We start from the raw sequence: 18,188 nt of genomic DNA on the forward strand, positions 1-18,188 counted from the left end.
AACTTCATCATGTAGTACAACTCAGTGTCTGTTTTCCTGTAGATAAAACAAACTTCACCAACTTGTATTAATAAAATACAAGTTGAGATTAATCCTGGACTTTTGTTTCACAAACAAAACTTTCTTTTAAAGGACAGAAAGTAAAACATAGTCAACAGAAGCCAGTGTTGTTGTGTGGAAGGTTAAATCACTGCTTGTGACACCAGCATCTAATATCCAAGTGCTGATTTGAGTACCAGCTATTCCACTTCTGATCCAGCTCCCTGCTAATGTGCCTGGAAAGGTAGTCGAAAATCGCCCAGGTACTTGGGACACTGCACCCACATGGGAGACCCAGGTGGAGTTCTTGGCTCCTGGTTTCAGCCTGGCCCAGTTGCAGCCATTTCAGAAGTGAACCAGCAAATTTAAGATATCTCTCTCTCTCTTTCTTTCTCTTTCTCTCCCTCCCCTCCCTCCCTCTCCCTTTCTCTCTCTTACTGTCTCTCTGTTGCTTTCCCTATCATTCTCATTTTCTTTTCTTTTCTTTTCTTTTCTTTTCTTTTCTTTTCTTTTTATTTTGACAGGCAGAGTTAGACAGTGAGAGAGAGAAAGGTCTTCCTTCCGTTGGTTCACCCCCCAAATGGCTGCTACAACTGGTGCGCTGCACCGATCCAAATCCAGGAGCCAGGTTCTTCCTCCTGGTCTCCCACGAGGGTGCAGGGACCAAGCACCTGGGCCATCCTCCACTGCCTTCCCAGGCCACAGCAGAGAGCTGGACTGGAAGAGGAGCAACCTGGACAGAATCCGGCGCACCAAGCAGGGCTAGAACCCTGGGTGCCGGCGCCGCAGGTGGAGGATTAGCCAAGTGAGCCGCAGTGCTGGCCCTGCTTTTCAAATAAATTAAATCTTTTTAAAAATCATTTTAATGTTCAAAAATATTCCTTGTAATCTCTCCAGCAACTGAATAGCTTACAAAAAGAAGACCCCTTTTTTCCATGTCCTCTTTTCCTGGAGTTCTTGGGTTTGTTTCAAAGTGAGCTGCTTCCTAACTTGATGTCCAGCTGCCATGATCTTTTCCTTAAGAGCAGGGAGGAAGGTGCCTGATGCCTGCCACCATAGAGACATTTTTTTCTCAGGAAGTATCCATTTGTGCCTTGCCTTGCATCAAGTTTCTATCAGATGTGCCAAGTCCAGTATACCTTTCAACAAGCAAGGTTGTACAGCCATCAACAGGAATCCAAAAGAAAAACAAGAGATGATGCGGCTTTTCTAAAGAGAAACCCTAGTTTAAGTAATTGAACCCGAACAAAGCCAAAAGCAAATGAAAAGCATTGCTTTCCCCATTATTGCCTGCACTTTCTTACCCAACACTGATGAACAAGGATCTCGAGTCACTATCATTGGGTTTCACAAATCGGCCACGAGCTGAAGTTATGGTCATTTTTAGTGAAAGGTAGATTCTAAGGAAATCTGGAAGATTTTTACCGAGAAAATTTTTAATTGACCTGGGAATGCCCTTGGGAAAATAATGTTTCATAGACCCTGTTGGACCCTTCAGACTGACTTTTCCCTGAAAAGGAAAGGAAAAAATGTAATTCAATTGCACGACAAATTCAACTAAAAGTAATAAGATTTTAAAGCCCACTCTCATGTATTTGGAGTTTTCATGTATTTGAGTTTTCAAATCTGCTGTTGATCTTTTAGTTCATAGTCACATAGTATTTAATATCTTTTCTAATAATAGAGTATGTCAGAAGAATAAGAAATCAGAAGTTGTACTGAAATTGAAATGTGATGAAACATTTTAGCTTCTTTTTCCTTAGAGATTCTCAAATGTATTAGTGCATTCAATCAATTTAAGGCTATTTATTAATTAGTTCTACAAATACTGTCTGAAAATTCATGCCTGACAGCACTGTAGGCTCTGGTCCACGGCTGTGGTCAACATGGACAATGGTCTTCCCTTCATTTCCCATTCTGTGGGACAGAAGAATGAACATGCAATCAATAATCACCAAAGAAACCATCAATACTCTACCTTTCAAATTGCATTTCAGAGGCAGGCAGTTAAGAAACCAGTCAGGATACTTGTGTCCCACATTACAGCCAACGGATGGTAGCCGTGGCTCCACTTCCAACTTCAGCCTGGTGCTAATGCAGACCGCAGAAGGCAGCAAATGATGGCTGAAGTGGCTGGCTCCCTGCCACCCACCTGGCAGAATGAGTTCCTAGCTCTTGGTTTCTGGAGGCCCAGCCTTGGCTGTTGCAGGTTTTTGAGAAATGACCCATCAGACTCTCTCTTTGTCTCTTTCTCTGTACCTCTCAAAAAAGAAAATCATATTTCTGGGATTTTGAAAAGATGTTCAAATTTTGACTGAGTGGTAGGGAAGGGTCCCATAGGCATTAAATTCTACACTAAAGCCTGAGTATGGACAGAAAAGCCTAAAGACGGGCGTAGAGAGCGAATGTCTCAGACAGTGGCCTTGAGATCCAGAAAGAAAAGTAAAGATTTCATAAAATAGAGACTTTGAGGAATAAATACCTAAAATGAGATTTAAGGGCTTGGAAAGACTTCTGTTACCTAGAAGGACTTTAGCCCTTTTTCTAAATGCAAGAAAAAAAAAAACTCATAGAAATTGGGTTTTCAGTAGAAAGAATGGGCCATCAAAGAAGGAGGTACCTTTCTCTGAAGGGAGGAGAGAACTTCCACTTTGACTATGGCCTTGACTAAATAAGATCGAAGTCGGAGAACTCAAAAGGCTCCCATAGCCTTGGCAACTCATGACTAGAGCCTAGGGAGATTACTGACACCATAAACAAGAGTGTCAAATTGTTAAGTCAACAACAGGAGTCACTGTGTACTTACTCCTCATGTGGGATCTCTGTCCTTAATGTGTTGTCCAATGTGAATTAATGCTATAACTAGTACTGAAATAGTATTTTACACTTCATGTTTTGTGTGGGTGCAAACTGATGAAATCTTTACTTAATATATATACTAAATCGATCTTCTGTATATAAAGACAATTGAAAATGAATCGTGATGTGAATGGAATGGGAGAGGGAGCGGGGGATGGGAGGGTTGCAGGTGGGAGGGAAGTTATGGGGGGGGGAAGCCATTTTAATCCAAAAACTGTACTTTGGAAATTATATTTACTAAATACAAGTTTAAAAAAAGAAATTGGGTTTTTATTTTATATTTTTATAACTTCTGATTCACATGTAATATTCATGCATGTTTGTGGGGAGCAGTGCAACATTTCAACACATGTATACACCCTCAAGTCAGGACATCAGCACCTCCAGCCCCTCACCCTTTTGCAATGGAGAAACAGAATCTATTACTTATTTATAAATTGTATATCTGTTTCAAAGGCAGAGTGATGAAGAGAGGGAGGAAAGGAAGAGAGCAAGACAGACATACAGAAAGATAAAATGAGGTAGAGGGAAAAAGAGATTGATCTTCCATCTGCTGATTAACTCCCCAAAACATCTAGGGCTGGACCAAGCCAAAGCCAAGGGCCTAGAATCCACTCAAGTTTGCCAGGTGCATATCAGGGGCCCAAGTAGCTGGGTCATCTTCCACGTCTTTCCAAGGAACATTAGCAGGAAGCTCCATTGCAAGTACAACATCCAGGACTCAAACCAGCTTTCTGAAACAGGCTGCCCAGATTCAAGCACTGGCTTAACCTGCTGCACCACCACTCTGGCCCTTACTATCTGTTACTTCTATTTGAGTACATTTTGGTGCCTGTTATCCATCCTCCCTCCATGCCCCCTACCTCCACCCTTATCATCATCTGGTAATCATTATTCTAAGTTTTAAAGAGCTGAATAACTCGGTTCTACTTGTGGGATTTTAAAACCCACTTTGTTTCATACAAGGATGCTTTTCATAGGCCTTCATGTCCCTTTGTGAGACCATTCCTCCAGAGTGTGTGTGTGTGTGTGTGTGTGTGTAATAGCACTGTGTTGAATCTGTTCTCTGTGTATTCATATCACATTAACGTGAAAAATGCAGTATAACAAAAAAGTAAAAAGAAAATTACTGTATTATCAAAAAATGAGCATAATCCATATGTTCACATTTTTTCTGATATTAAGAGAAATTGAATCATTTTCTTAAATCCACTAAAATTGCCGTGGACTCTTGACCCTCTGTATACTGTCCCCAGGGGATAAGCCAGCCCTAGTCTTATCAGGAGAGAACAGATTTTATTGAAGACAAAGTGAATAGTTAATCTGTAACAAGCAAGAGAAAGCAGCAGACAAAATGAAGGGGAAAATTTAATTTTAAAATTTAAAAAAATAAAATAGAATCTACTGAGGCATTCTAAAAAACTGTATTAAGAACCCTAAACCTATATTTACCAAAAAGAAAAAAAGGAAACCACATTATGTTCAGATTAAAAAATGAGAGGCGAAAAGAAAAGAGATAAGGGAGGCCAAGTCGGAGTGCTGGGAGGTGAGGACCAGCCAGAATCACAGTGGAGGGTGCAGGTGCTCTTAGAGAGGAAAGAGACACAGAGGGGAGCAAGGTCTTGTGGAAGGGAGGGGAAATCTAGAGGGGAAAAATATGTGAAACTTCCTTTAAGGTAAATGTTCTGTGCTAACCAGCAGGGATGCAATAGGAACGCAGGGAAAATTTTCCTTGGGATCCTGGAACTGACACATGAAAAATCTAATGATCAGGTCTCACCCTTCAAGACAAAAAAATCAATAAAATGTGGGTTCTTTTTTAAAGAGTTATGTTAGCAAACCAGAGCTTTGAAAAGGAGCATATGCATGGCCCATGAAACCAAAACTTGTCACAGAAAGATGTGCTGGTGCGAAGCTGGCAGGAGTTTCTAAGTGAAATCATGTATGTGATTGCTAGGGAAAACAGACATGGAGTTCTTTGCTGTTTGTCTTTTTCTTTGTACATGCCTCAGCACTGTTGGTATGTGAATAAAATCTGTAAGAAATGCATGCTCACAGAACCCCATCTCTCCCTCCCATGGAGTTGACAACTTTTGTGTCTTTGTCAGGGGATTTTGTATGCTCTGTCCTCCAGGGAACACGGGTGATACCAGAAAGCACAGGGGGAAGCCAAGTGGTTGGCATGAGGGCCCCTTCTCTCAACCCTCCCACTCTGCTCTGCATAGCTACATGTGTCAGCTTGCCCAGGTTGTATCTTCCAGGAAATCCACCAAGCATAATCTAGGTGTTACCATGAAGGTATTTGTAGATGCAATTAGCTTCTACTGTCAGTTGATTTTAAGTAAAGGGGATTATTCTCCATAATGTATTTGGGATTATCAAATCAACTGTAATGCCTTAAAAGCAAAACACAGAAGTCTCCATGTAAAAGAATACATTCTGCCTTAAGACTGAAATCAAATTCCTATCCAAACATTTCTTGTCTGCTGCACTGCCCAGACATTCAGACTTGTCACCCCTACAATTGCATGAGCCTATTTCTTAGGAAAATAAATATATGAATACATACACACAAACATACATACACATACATATATGTCCATCAGACATCTTCATATATCTCTTAGAAAACGAATATTATGAAAATATGCATGGATTTCAAAAATATTTGCATCAAAATATACATCTTTTAATTCATTTTTTCTATTAACTTTGCAGTGCTATCGTGTGTGTGTGTGTGTGTGTGTGTGTGTGTGTGTGTTTATCTGAATCCTATCAATTCTATTTCTCTGGGGAGCCCTAACTGATATAGATTTTAGAACAAGATGTAATTTTAAAGAAACAGAATCTTTAAGGAAGATTGTTCTGAATTAATTCTGGGAATTCTGAAATTAACTCTTTAAGTCAATTGAGTTTAAAGGCATTCAAAATCTTATTTCCAGTGGTAAAAAGAACACTAGCCCTCCATGGCATGATCTGGTGTATTAAGCATCTTCAACTGTCATAACAACATGGCACTGACTGTGTGACTTAACCAACATACATTTATTTTCTCACAGTTCTGAAGCCTGGAAGTACAAAATTAAATTTTTAATTGACCCAGTTCCTGGTCAGGGAACCTTGGAAGAAGGTGACTTTCTTCTCAGATGTACACACATGACATTTTCTTGGTATATGCATGAAGACAGAAAAAGTGAGCTCTCTAATATTTCTTCTGATATGTACACTAATCTATCAGGTCAGGACCCCAACAGAATTAATTCATTTAACGTTAATTACTTTCTTACTCCAAAAATAACATCATTGGGGTTTAGGCCCTCAACGTATGACGTTGGTGACAGTGAAGTCAGAAACATTCAGTCCATGACGTGGCAATAGAGATATGCAACATATCACCACTGGATACCCGTTATCAAATGCTTATGGAAGATGAGATGCTCAATGCCTTGTATTTGATACCTTACAGCACTTTTATCAGACTAATGTATATAATAATGAAAGTGGTTCATTGCTCCCAATTGTACTAGAGGAAGTGGATAGAGAAAAGAACGAGCACAGGGCTTCAATTCCCTGTGTAACTACAGTAAATGTCCTGAATGCTTCTATGTCTTCCTTGAAACAAATTGTTACCTCCTTTAGTTGTTGGGGTTGAGATTTCTGAAAAGCAAACCAAGAGACTCATCCTATGACTGAAGTACTATACAAATTGAATTTCCAACATCTCATGTGTCTGGCCAACTTTTTATTGGAAAGAACAGGCCTGTGAGTAAAGGACCCAATCAACCATCTCAAGAGAAGCCGGGAGGAGAAATAGGGTTATCCAGGACAAATTGGTGGCAGACCCTCCCGTGTAACCACTTAAACCTCTGCAAGCTGCATGGACAACCGACAAGATTGTTGAAAATTTCTAACTAGCAGAGAGGCTGAAAGAGAATGAAGACACACAGTGAGAGTCGGAGCTGCAGGCCAAGGAATACCATGGTTCCCTGGAGCCGCCAGAAGATGGAAGAGGAAAAGGATTCTCCCCTGGAGTCTGCAGAGGGATCGGAGCCATGCTGACAGCTAAATGTTGCTCTAGACTATAGAACTTGATAGTATACATTTCTGTTGTTGTAGCCCACTCAGTTGGTAGGAAACTAATACAGCAATCATACATTTATTCATTCATACAATTCTCTCTATTATGGGGACAAATACTGAGAAATACACAAAAGGTGTATACCCTCTATTTATTCTCAGAATATTTGGGAATACAGAACCATTACAGGGTTTTTGAGCTTTACTTATATTTTTCTCAGTTTCTGCCATAGCCGCAATGAATTCCATATATCAATAAGTTGGTCTATATAAAGATCAGCTAAAAAGAAAAATCACAGATTTTCCTTCTCCTGACCTACATAGAATTACTATTATTAACTATTACAATTGCTATTAATTATACACAGGGAAATAGAGGAAAGACCTAATTATTACTAAGAAAATACACATACAAGAGGAAAGGCCCAGAAGAGACTAAAAGGAGGATGAGGGAGCAAGCATGTCATAAGTGCAAGACTTGAAAATGACACTGAAGATCCATGGAACAGTCTAGAAAGTTTAATGGGAGCTTTCAGTCTTAGAGTTTATAACAAAAATTGAGCATAAACAATTTCTAGACACCTTGTCTAAAAACATGACATTAACCAGGACAGCTAGGCAACATTTCAGCACACCTAGGTTGCAGATATGGACAGATCAGGCCTCTTCTGAGGGGTAGTAAGCATCAGGACAGAGGCACAACTCTGACCTCTATACACAGTGATCTGGGGGAATGCCAGGGGAAGCAGCAGTACAATTTTCAGCAGGGGTGTTCTGCCACCCTCGTGCGGTTCTCTTCAAGGTAGGCCGCCACATTTGGGTCATAATTGTGCCACTTCAAAGACATCTTTCATATGGAAGGCTGAGTTGAATGGAACCTGCCCCATGAATAAGAGCTATATAAAACTGTGTTTTTCAAAGAAAAGCCTTATATATACCATAACATGAAGAAGTGTAAGGGAGTTGGGCGAGGGAAATGAAGGGTTCTATAGAAAACGCAGTGGCAAGGTACTTAAATGAGTCTGTGACAACAGAGGGATAATTGTTGGTGTGTTGTTAGATGGCATACTGAAGTACTATTTGTGTCATAGTTAAACCTGATCTTTCAAACTGTTTGGGGAAACTTTTGATCACTACCTTTATGTGGCTAAAAATTGCATGATTTCAAAAATGTTGAAGGGTATTGCAATAGACTCCTCATATTTTATAGACTCATGTTTTATGTAAAGTGCCACCTACTTAGTTAGCTGTGTTGTCAAATCCTAAGGATTGAAAACAGCCAATTAGAAGAGGAAAGGCACAAGGAGGCAGTCACACCACTGTTTAGTAACCCAGTGAAAAGCTAATTTGTCATAATAATAGCACCTCTCAGGTGTTTCTCTAGTGCCTTAAGCTCAAGTTGTGCTCCCACGGAGAATCAGCCACATTTGCACATGTCGGGAGGGCTGGTGAGATACAAACAGATCATCCATTTTTTAAAAAATAATCTTGAGAGGCTGGTGCTGTAGCATGGCAGGTAAAGCCGCCGCCTGCAGTGTGGGCATCCCATATGGACACAGCTGCTCCACTTCTGATCCAGCTCTCTGCTATGGATCTGCGCAGCTCCAGCTCCGGCCATTGCAGTCATCTGGGGAGTAGACTAGTGGATGGAAGACTCTCTCTCTCTCTCTCTCTTTCTCTCTCTCTCTCTCTGCCTCTCTGTAACTCTGCCTTTCAGATAAATAAATAAATTTTAAAAAAAGAGTCTTGAGCAGCCTAGAAAAGAAGGTCATTTGGTGCACCCCATAGTGTCTGTTATTTATATTGTCCTTTAACCAAATCCCCATGAACTTGCCTATTCCTAAGGAATGATGGGGCTGGAAGTGAGAAATGAGAGACCTGTTTCCCCATAAAATCTCTGTGAGATCATAGGAGAGGGAAAATGTCCTTCCCACTTGTGGAGAGCAGCGTTGGGGATGTGAGCCTGCCACAACAGGAGCTTGGGGACATCACAGGAAGGGACCCCAAAGGCAGTCAGTCATCAGTCCTTCACTTTCTCCATGGCTGACAGAAGCAGTGGCCAGCCATGCGGCATCGAAGGGCAAATCAGGTTAGTGACACCTTAGCTCACTCCAGCAGGGATAGTGGAAGACATGACATTGCTCTGCGTACAGACAGAGACGGTTAGTACTGCAAGGCCGGCAGCAGTGGCAGAGTTGAGGGGCCTTCATTTTTATTTCCTGCCCTAATCCTGATCCCTTCTGGTAGTTTCAGAAAAAGTGTTAATTATTTGACATACTCTATTTAAGACCGCAGGTGCTACATGCTGCATTTCAGGAGTATTTTCATCAAAATGGTTCTTTTGTAGTTTTTGCACTTGAGGTTATATGCTTCAGTTATCTGTGAAATCCATTTATGTGGAGCAGCCCATTCCTTGACAGAGTCAGATAAATAAGGTATTGCTATAATAATAGAGTACTAAGTCCTGATCAAATCTGCTTAAAAGTAAATTCAAGAACAACTGTATTAAGCACATCTCTTGGTCAAATTAGCAGCAAAAAGACTTCTATGTTCAATAATTAGCTATGTCAGTTGGGCCAGGTTCAGTGAATCATTGACTTCAACACCCAATGCCCTTTTAAAAATTAGAATTCCGGGGCCCGCACCACAGTGCAATAGATTAATCCTCTGCCTGCAGTGTCGGCATCTCATATGGGTGCTGGTTCTAGTCCTGGCTGCTCCTCTTCCAATCCAGCTCTTTGCTATAGCCTGGGAAGGCAGTAGAGGATGGCCCAAGTCCTTGGGCCCCTGCACCCACGTGGGAGACCCAGAAGAAGCTCCTGGCTTCGGATAGGCACAGCTCCGGCCTATCCAGAGCCATCTGGGGAGTGAACCAATGGAAGGAAGACCTCTCTCTCTCTCTGTCTCTTCCTCTCACTATCTATAACTCTACCTCTCAACTAAATAAACATAATCTTTAAAAAAAAAGTTAGAATTCTTTTCTATCCTTACCTTAGCCTAGCAATTTAAAATATAAATGTATGGCTGATTTCCTCTGCAGCATAAATATTCAAGTTCTGAAGTCTGTAGTTGCCTCAGAAAGTCTTTTACTATTCACGGGAAGGCAAGTGTTTAACCACTTCACAGCTGGCTGTCTTCTCCAGGTTTGGGCTTGTCGCTCTCCCTCTTCATGGAGGAACGACACAGGACCCTGCGCTGTTCTTTTGTCTGCTCGGCCCTCCCCGGGTTTGCTGCTGGTTCTTCCCGGGTTGGCTACTGTCCCTTCCACCTCCGTGGAAGGGCGGTTCCCCCTAGCCACTTTCCCCACTTCCGCGAGGGAGCGGCACACCGCCGGCCAGCTCTCTCGGGGGCTGCACAGGTGTTCCCCTTAGATGTTCCTGGTGCATGTTGTCTCTCTCCTCCTTTATAGTCCTCTTCCACCAATCCCAACTCTGCTACCCACACGCCGAGTACGCTGCTCTCCTCCAATCAGGAGCAGGTCCTGCTGCTTATTGGTTGAACTGGAGGCAGCTGTGTAGAAGCTGTTTCTCCTTTCTCAGCGCCATATTGTGGGAGAGCAGATGCATAGAATAAGTCTTAATTCCAGTAACTTAGTCTAGTCCGAGTTGCTCCCCACAGGGCTGCCTCCGCCCTTCTTTGATGCTACTGTGGACTATGCAATTAACAACTGAGTGTTATGATACTCTGCAGGGCATCATGCATCTGGTCCAAGGATGCATGCTGAGTGGCAGTGACATGGATAAGTACCTGCACATAGAAACCAGATTCCTAAATTAGATTGACTTTTTTTTTTTTTTGCAGTAGCAGTGCTCGTATCCAATTACATACTGTACGTTATCACCCCACATGCTAATAAAATATGCCCTAAACCAATTGTTGCTTGGAATAACAAAATGAAGTCTGTGAGAAAGAGGAGAGGGTGATAGTGAGTGGAGAGATTTTAAATGTACATGCAGTATGTAGTAAATATTTTTGAATGTTTTCTCATTTAGCTAGATGGGTTTTCTTTGTTCAGAATTTTTGTTTAGTTACAAGGAGCTGTGTTTATATCTGAACTTCGTTCTGACTATCTCCTACGTGAGACCATGGCAGAAGGTAAAGAATACGCTGGTGTGAATTATCCCAATAGGGTTCAGCTTGGATGAGATCATTGAGTATTTCCTGAGAAACTGCTTCATGGTGAAATACACCCTCCTGAATTCCAGGACAAGTAGCATACCATTTCCAACAAGTGATATAGGCACCTCATGAGCAAGGTTTGAAACTAAAATATATATTCATGTGTGTATGTGAAAACCACAATGCTTCATATGATACAAGCACAGGGCTGGCATTTAGCCAAGGTGTCGTTTGCTTATCTTAAAGGAACAAAAACCAGCCGTAGACAGAAGTCCCGGGAAGTTTCTGTCTTCAGATAAAATGGTTTCAATGCCATTTTTGGTGTTTTTTCAGTCCATAAAGGCCTGCTGGTGCTAACTACTTTCCCTGAAGAAATGGATTATAATAGTAATCTGAAAAGCTATCTTAACATGAGTTTAAATATCCATATTTTATTCTTAGAGCCAGATAATTGATGCAAAAAAATGTAGAGCTTATACAAGGAAGCACGGCACCAGTCTTTTCTGTTTGGTGAGAGAATGGAAAAATGACTCAAAAACTGTTCATTCCAGAGGCTGTCTTATCAAACCATAAAAAAATTAAAAGTATGCCTTTTACAAACACAAAGTAAACAAATATCCAGGATATATTGACTCATTAATGAACAAAACCAACAACATAGCAAATGGGGTTCAAAAGTCTGCTCATGCTGGCCATGAGAAAGAAGAATGTTGGAATAAGTTTTAGAGGTTACACGTCCTACCAGGCAGTAAAGCCACAACTTTAAGTCACATTTCCACTGAACAGAAATCTTTTTCAACTCTATAAAATACTCATACTAACAACATATTATTTTGTGCAGGCTGGACCCTACCTGGTAGGCACGAAGTCCAAACAGAGATTCATCCCCAAAATTAAATGCAATAATGCTGTGTTGCACATCAAAAACACATGCAGTCATCGTTTTGCCTTATCTTTAAATTCTAGATAATTTTTCTTAACAGTATCTCAGTTATCTTAGATAACTCGGATTATTCAAGCAATGCTTTTATACTTTCCTTCAAAAGGTAATTCAGGAAATTTATAGTGATTTCAGCACTCTTCACCATCTGAATTATACCTTTTGTCTTTGAAAACTTCAGTAAAGAATTCCTACAACACCCACACTGGAATTAATTGATATCCCTTTATGCTTGGTACACTTTTGTACTCTAACTGTAATAATCATAACTTGGTTCTCACGCTCCCCACACACAAGATTGGAAGTTCTCTGATACAAAGTTTAAATCTTAATAAGGCTAGTATCCCAAAAGTCCTTCTTACACACTACATTGGTTAATGTACTTCCTAAAATCATCATCATAGGTTGTAAAGAGGGAACAAAGATTGATATATGATTTTACATAGTATCTCCTGTATATACTAACTTGTCTGAAAGATAATTGGCAATACATTTTCCAGTGGTATGGGATAATCAACAAAGAGTGACCACAAATTAATGAAATATAATTCTAACACATGTTCAGATGCACGATCCATAGTCACTTCATTTCATTTACAGTACCTGTAATTACACATGCAGTATCTTAATTAGTTTTGATTTATTCTTCATTTTGTACAAAGGAGTGTTGTCATCCAAGACTATATGTGGCAAATATGCACTCATCCAGGATTTACAAGGCGCTTATACCTTAATTAGCCGACCTTGTATCCAGTGAGTAGTAAACTCATTTAAATTTCAATAAAATTCAATGTCCACCTTTACAGAGCCCTGTATCTAAATCCTGCCATTTGAATAGAGACACTCATTTCTGTTTTCCCTTTGTTTCTCTTGATTAAACCTAGGTCAGGGTGTGTGGAGGCTGAATTATCCAAAAAAAAAAAAAAAAAAAGAGTTCTAACTTCTTGGCATTTACTTAGTGGGCAAGGATAGAAATACTCAAGTTTTCGTAGTAATGATGTCTGAGTTTCTGCAATGCTGTAGATTTTTCCAAAAGATGGAAAATGGAATCAGTTACACCAGACTCTCATTAACCAAGACCATATCCAACCAAAAATGCAAATGATGTTTTTGTCAAATTGCATGAACCCACAGTGCGATGTTTTAAAATTTCGGATACTAGTTCTAAGCTATGCCCACTCAGTTGAAGCCTATCATCAATTTGGATAATTGTAAATTAATGGTCTATTTGCCAAGTTAGTTATCATTTAGCTACCAATGCTATTAGATGAAACCAAAAGAAAAACATGTTAGAATTCTGCATGTATGTTTAGTGAGTAGACAGAAGAGAGAAATGAGGAAAGCCAGGATTAACAGGGATTAAGTCACAGTTTTAAGGAGAAGATAATTCTAGTGTCCTATCACACAGGTGACTACAGATAATAATAATGATGTACTGTATATTTCTTAAAAGCTAGAAGAGAGTACTTTGTCATAAATGGCAAATGTTTTAAGGATAAATACATTTACTCTGATTTGAACATTGCACAATGTATTCATATGTTGAGACATCCTATGGTATCCTGTAAATATGATCAATTTTTATATTAAAAAATTTTTAAAGGAAATTATTTGGTAGCCATAAGGGAATATTGACATATAATAAAAGGAAAGTACTACTCTCTTGAGTTAAGGATTCATAATGTTAAAAAGCAGATGACTCTTTCTAGTCTCTGTTCTATGTGAAGAGAGAAAAGCTTCCTCACCAATCTGGGCTATATCAACTACTTTATAATTAGAAATTTTCAGCAGATATTTCCTGACAACTTTCAGTTTTAGTATCCATTCTCCTTTTCTGTAGGACCAGGGAAGAGTGCTTTAAGGGCATTCCTTCAATTTTTACATTCCTCCCTGACATTCATCAAGTCACCAACAACTCAAGATTTTTTTTTTCTAGATAGTAATCTGTAGTTGATTCATTTTTCTCCAACATACATCTTCTTATTGATTCAAGCTACAGCTACCATCTATTGCTACCTGAATTATAATAATAGATCCTCAATTGTACTCTCATTCACTCTGACTATCCTCCCCAACTACACCTACACACACACACACACACACACATTCCTTTGCCAAATTATATTTTTATTAAAAACTAGTATTTCTCTAAAATGTAAATTAACCAGAGTCATTCCTTCCTTGGTTTTCCGTTTTCCTTAAAAGAAAGCCCCAAATCCTTACATGGATCTCCCTCCAGCCATAGCTCAAGGCCTTTCTCTCTGTAATCTAGCAATCTGACTTTTCTTAAAGCCACAGGATCTTGAGCATGGGGTGCTATTTTCAGTTGTCTTTACCAAACTAATCCTGTAAATCTCACTTCCCCAGGAAAGCTCTTCATGGCTCACATACCAGGTTAGGTCTCACTATTACGAGTGCCCACAATTTGTATTTTTCTCTCTTACTACTTAGTACAATTATGATTAAATTCTTTGATGTAGCATCTGTGTTGCAGGCCAAGTTGAGCCAAGTTGCTTGTTTAAAATCTGACAGACTTTGTTAAGTAATTAGAGGGAGAGAGAAGTGCTATCCTCACACAGACCTGCTAGAAATGCATATGGGTGGATAGTTTGAGACAAAACATGGGTCGAAAAAAGTCTACACTGTGAACATTTATTAGCTGGGAGGAACAAAGGCTCCCAGATAGCTGTTCTTTAGAAGTGAAATTTCACTTTGTGCTTGGACACTCTGACAAGCACTTTGCTGAAAAGGTTCCCTCCATGCACCTGTAATGATATTTTCTTCGCCGACTTGGCCAACCTCCCTGTCAGATCTGGTGTCAGCTTTCTATTAACTGGAGTAAGATGGATCAGAGTTCCAAATGCACAGGTATTAGTCCGCAGGGCTCCTTCAATCCCAAGGTTATCCTAGCTTAGTTTAAATTCCTGAGCCCTTCCTCCATGCCTGGGTATGCAGAGGCAGCCCTGCTGGCGATGCACCAGGTCCTGATGCTGACCCACAAGCAGCCAGTGTGAAGAGCAACACACTGCCTCACGTTGAGTCCCCTCTCTTGAGGGCCAGGGAACATTCTTCAGAGTTAGCCTCAGGCTGACACATCTACTCACCAGAGGCCAAATGCAGTGACTATCACAAGCTGAAGCCTGGAAGCTCAATTCTCTTCTTCCTAAGGGAACTGGCTTACTTTCTCCCCAAGGAGAAGCTTTAAACAAATAGAGCTGTGGGGAGGGGCCGTTATTTTAAATAAAATCGTAGAAAAGGTAGTATATAATTTCTTCAAAGAAATGAGTTGTTCCTACATTTGCATAGCTAAGAGGGATCATTCAAGAAATTCTTCCAAGAACAAAGGAATTTCACTCCACAATGACGCCTGCCTTCTTACAGAAGAAACAACAGCAAAAGTGAATCTAAGTTCTCTCTACTGAATGCACATCCCCCGGTAGTCCTTGTCACTCCCCCTCTTCGTGGAGGAACGACACAGGACCCTGCGCTGTTCTTTCGTCTGCTCGGCCCTCCCCGGGTTTGCTGCTGGTTCTTCCTGGGTTGGCTACCATCCCTTCCACCTCCGTGGAAGGGCGGTTCCCCCTGCCACTTTCCCCACTTCCGCGGGGGAGTGGCACACCGCCGGCCGGCTCTCTCGGGGGCTGCACAGGTGTTCCTTCAGATAGATGTTCCCCTTAGATGTTCCTGGTGCATGTTGTCTCTCTCCTCCTTTATAGTCCTCTTCCACCAATCCCAACTCTGCTACCCACACGCCGAGTACGCTGCTCTCCTCCAGTCAGGAGTAGGTCCTACAGTTTATCGGTTGAACTGGAGGCAGCTGTGTAGAAGCTGTTACTCCCTTCTCGGCGCCATATTGTGGGAGAGCAGATGCATAGAATAAGTCTTAATTCCAGTAACTTAGTCTAGTCCGAGTTGCTCCCAGTTGCTCCCCACAGTCCTGATAGAGTTTTTTCAGGGATAAAGATATTAAAGATGTCCAGTTAAATTTTTTATAAAATTATACAGGCAGGGAGGGAAGGAATGTGCAGATAGTCTACCAAGAAAGAAAACCCTAAGAATGAACCCAAATGATAAAGCAGTAAATCTGGAAGTCAAAACTCTTTTTTCTCCTCAAGTTTATGTTTAAGGTCTTTCTCTTTTATTAAAAAATAAATCTGCTTCGTTATTTATCCAGTTATTGAATAAATATTATGTGCTTACTGTGTTGTAGCCGTTGTGCTAAACCGTGCTTCAGGAACAATCTAAGTGAAAGCGGGCATGGGTGTTTGGCACAGTGGTTGAACCTCCACCTGGGGTGCCTGCACTAAATATCGGTGCCTGGGTTCACACCAGGGTTCTGCTCCTAATTCCAGCTTCCTGCTGCTCTACACTCCGGGAGGCAGTGGGAGATGGCTGAAGTCCGTGGGCCCCACCGCCATATGGGAAACCTGAACTGAGTTCATGGTTCTGTGGCATTTACAAACTGGACCAGCAGATGAGAGGTCTTTCAGTCTCTTTCTCCCTTTGCCACTAAAATACAATAAAATATTTAAGAATATGTGACAGTGTGTTAGAGTGTATTACAAAATTTTAGAAAAAAGTACCATTACCACTACTATTAACCAGGGGAAGATACAGTATTTGCTGTAAAATCCACGTTGTTAGGGAAGCAGAAGGCTTTGGATCTCCTTCTTTGTTCTGTGATGGCATCACAAAGTCCTGCCTGCACAGTTGAATACTCTGCCAGGGCCCACACTCAGTAACAACCCAGAACTCAAGCCAGCTTCCCACAGCGAAGGCTGGCAGACAAGAAGCAGGGCGTGAAAAACACAGCGGCTGCATCTTGGCTGGGAGCAAAGCTGATGCAGCAGGTAGGACCCTCACAGAGAGCCAACGTGTTCACAGCGGCTGTGGTTGAGACCTTCCAGTAAAGCCTGTGCTGCTGTTTTGATAGAAGTTCATACAAAGACTTGGCATTCACTTGTGTGTACAATATGACAAGTTGGGATTTGGGGTTTGCTGTAAGGGGTGCATTTAGTTTGGAAGATGAAATTCTCTCACATGTTTATTATGGTTCGTTCACAAATGCAAGCTGGTTGTGGCCCATTCTCAGCCATTCTGCTTATAGTATGACAACTGTTGTTTACCTGCTATGAAGGGAAGAGGGGAAGAAAGGTAAAATTACCTGTGGATTCCCTCATCCCCTGTGTCCCATTTTAAATATCCCAACCCCCTCCAGAAGTCCTGGCTTAATCAAATGACTGCATGGAGTAAAATCATGTGAACCAGAAGGAGAGAAGACACTGAGAGCTTGTCAGAGAAGAAAAATGCAGGACTCCCATTTTCCCCGCCCATTTGTTCACCCTGCAAATACCAAGTGTCTGCCTTGTGCCGGGCTCTGAGCTGGGCACCTAGGAAGAAGAGATAAAAGTGTTCATCATATATTACATTCACGTTCTAGCTAAGAAGAGATAATAAAACAAGCATATTAAATATGTTATACAATTGTTTTCTTATGATTAAGTGATAGTAGCTGTTGTAAAATCAATAACCTCTGGATCTCACTGGCTTTTACAACTTAGGTTTAGTTTCCCTCATGTCATCATCTGTTATGTACTAGGTGCCCTTGTCATTCTTGTGGCTACATCATCTGGAAAAGTAGCATCAAAAGTTACTGTGCCAAGAGGCAAAAGAAGATAAAAGACATAAAAACTAGCTCAGCCACGAAATGACACTTACTTCAGCATATATTTGATTGGTCAAAAATGGTCACATGTCCCTATGCTAATTTCAGAGAAAGCAGGGAAATTCAGAGGAGCACATGGACATTTGGTGAGCCCTGAAGGTTTGTGCCGTGGTGTATCAGAGGGTAACAAATGCAGTGGACAGAAGGAATGGGAAGAAGCCACTAGGAGGAGAGGGACACTGTGTGGTAAGCAGAGTGCAATATTCAGTAGGGCGTTCAGGGTGGTCCTCAATCGTTAGGAGAACCTAAGTTAAAAGATCTCAAAGTGGGAGAATTATCCATGTAGATTTGAGGGAACTTCAAATTGTTTAAAAAAAAAAAAAAAGGATTTCAAAGATGGTATACATTTTCCACAGACTTTTTGAAGGACCTCTGCAGAGTAGATTTTTAGGTAGAGGAAATCTCCAAAGCCAAAGTCAAAAGGCAATC

The sequence above is a fragment of the Oryctolagus cuniculus genome, chromosome 3 (assembly GCF_964237555.1).
Source record: "Oryctolagus cuniculus chromosome 3, mOryCun1.1, whole genome shotgun sequence".
Taxonomy (NCBI): domain Eukaryota; kingdom Metazoa; phylum Chordata; class Mammalia; order Lagomorpha; family Leporidae; genus Oryctolagus; species Oryctolagus cuniculus.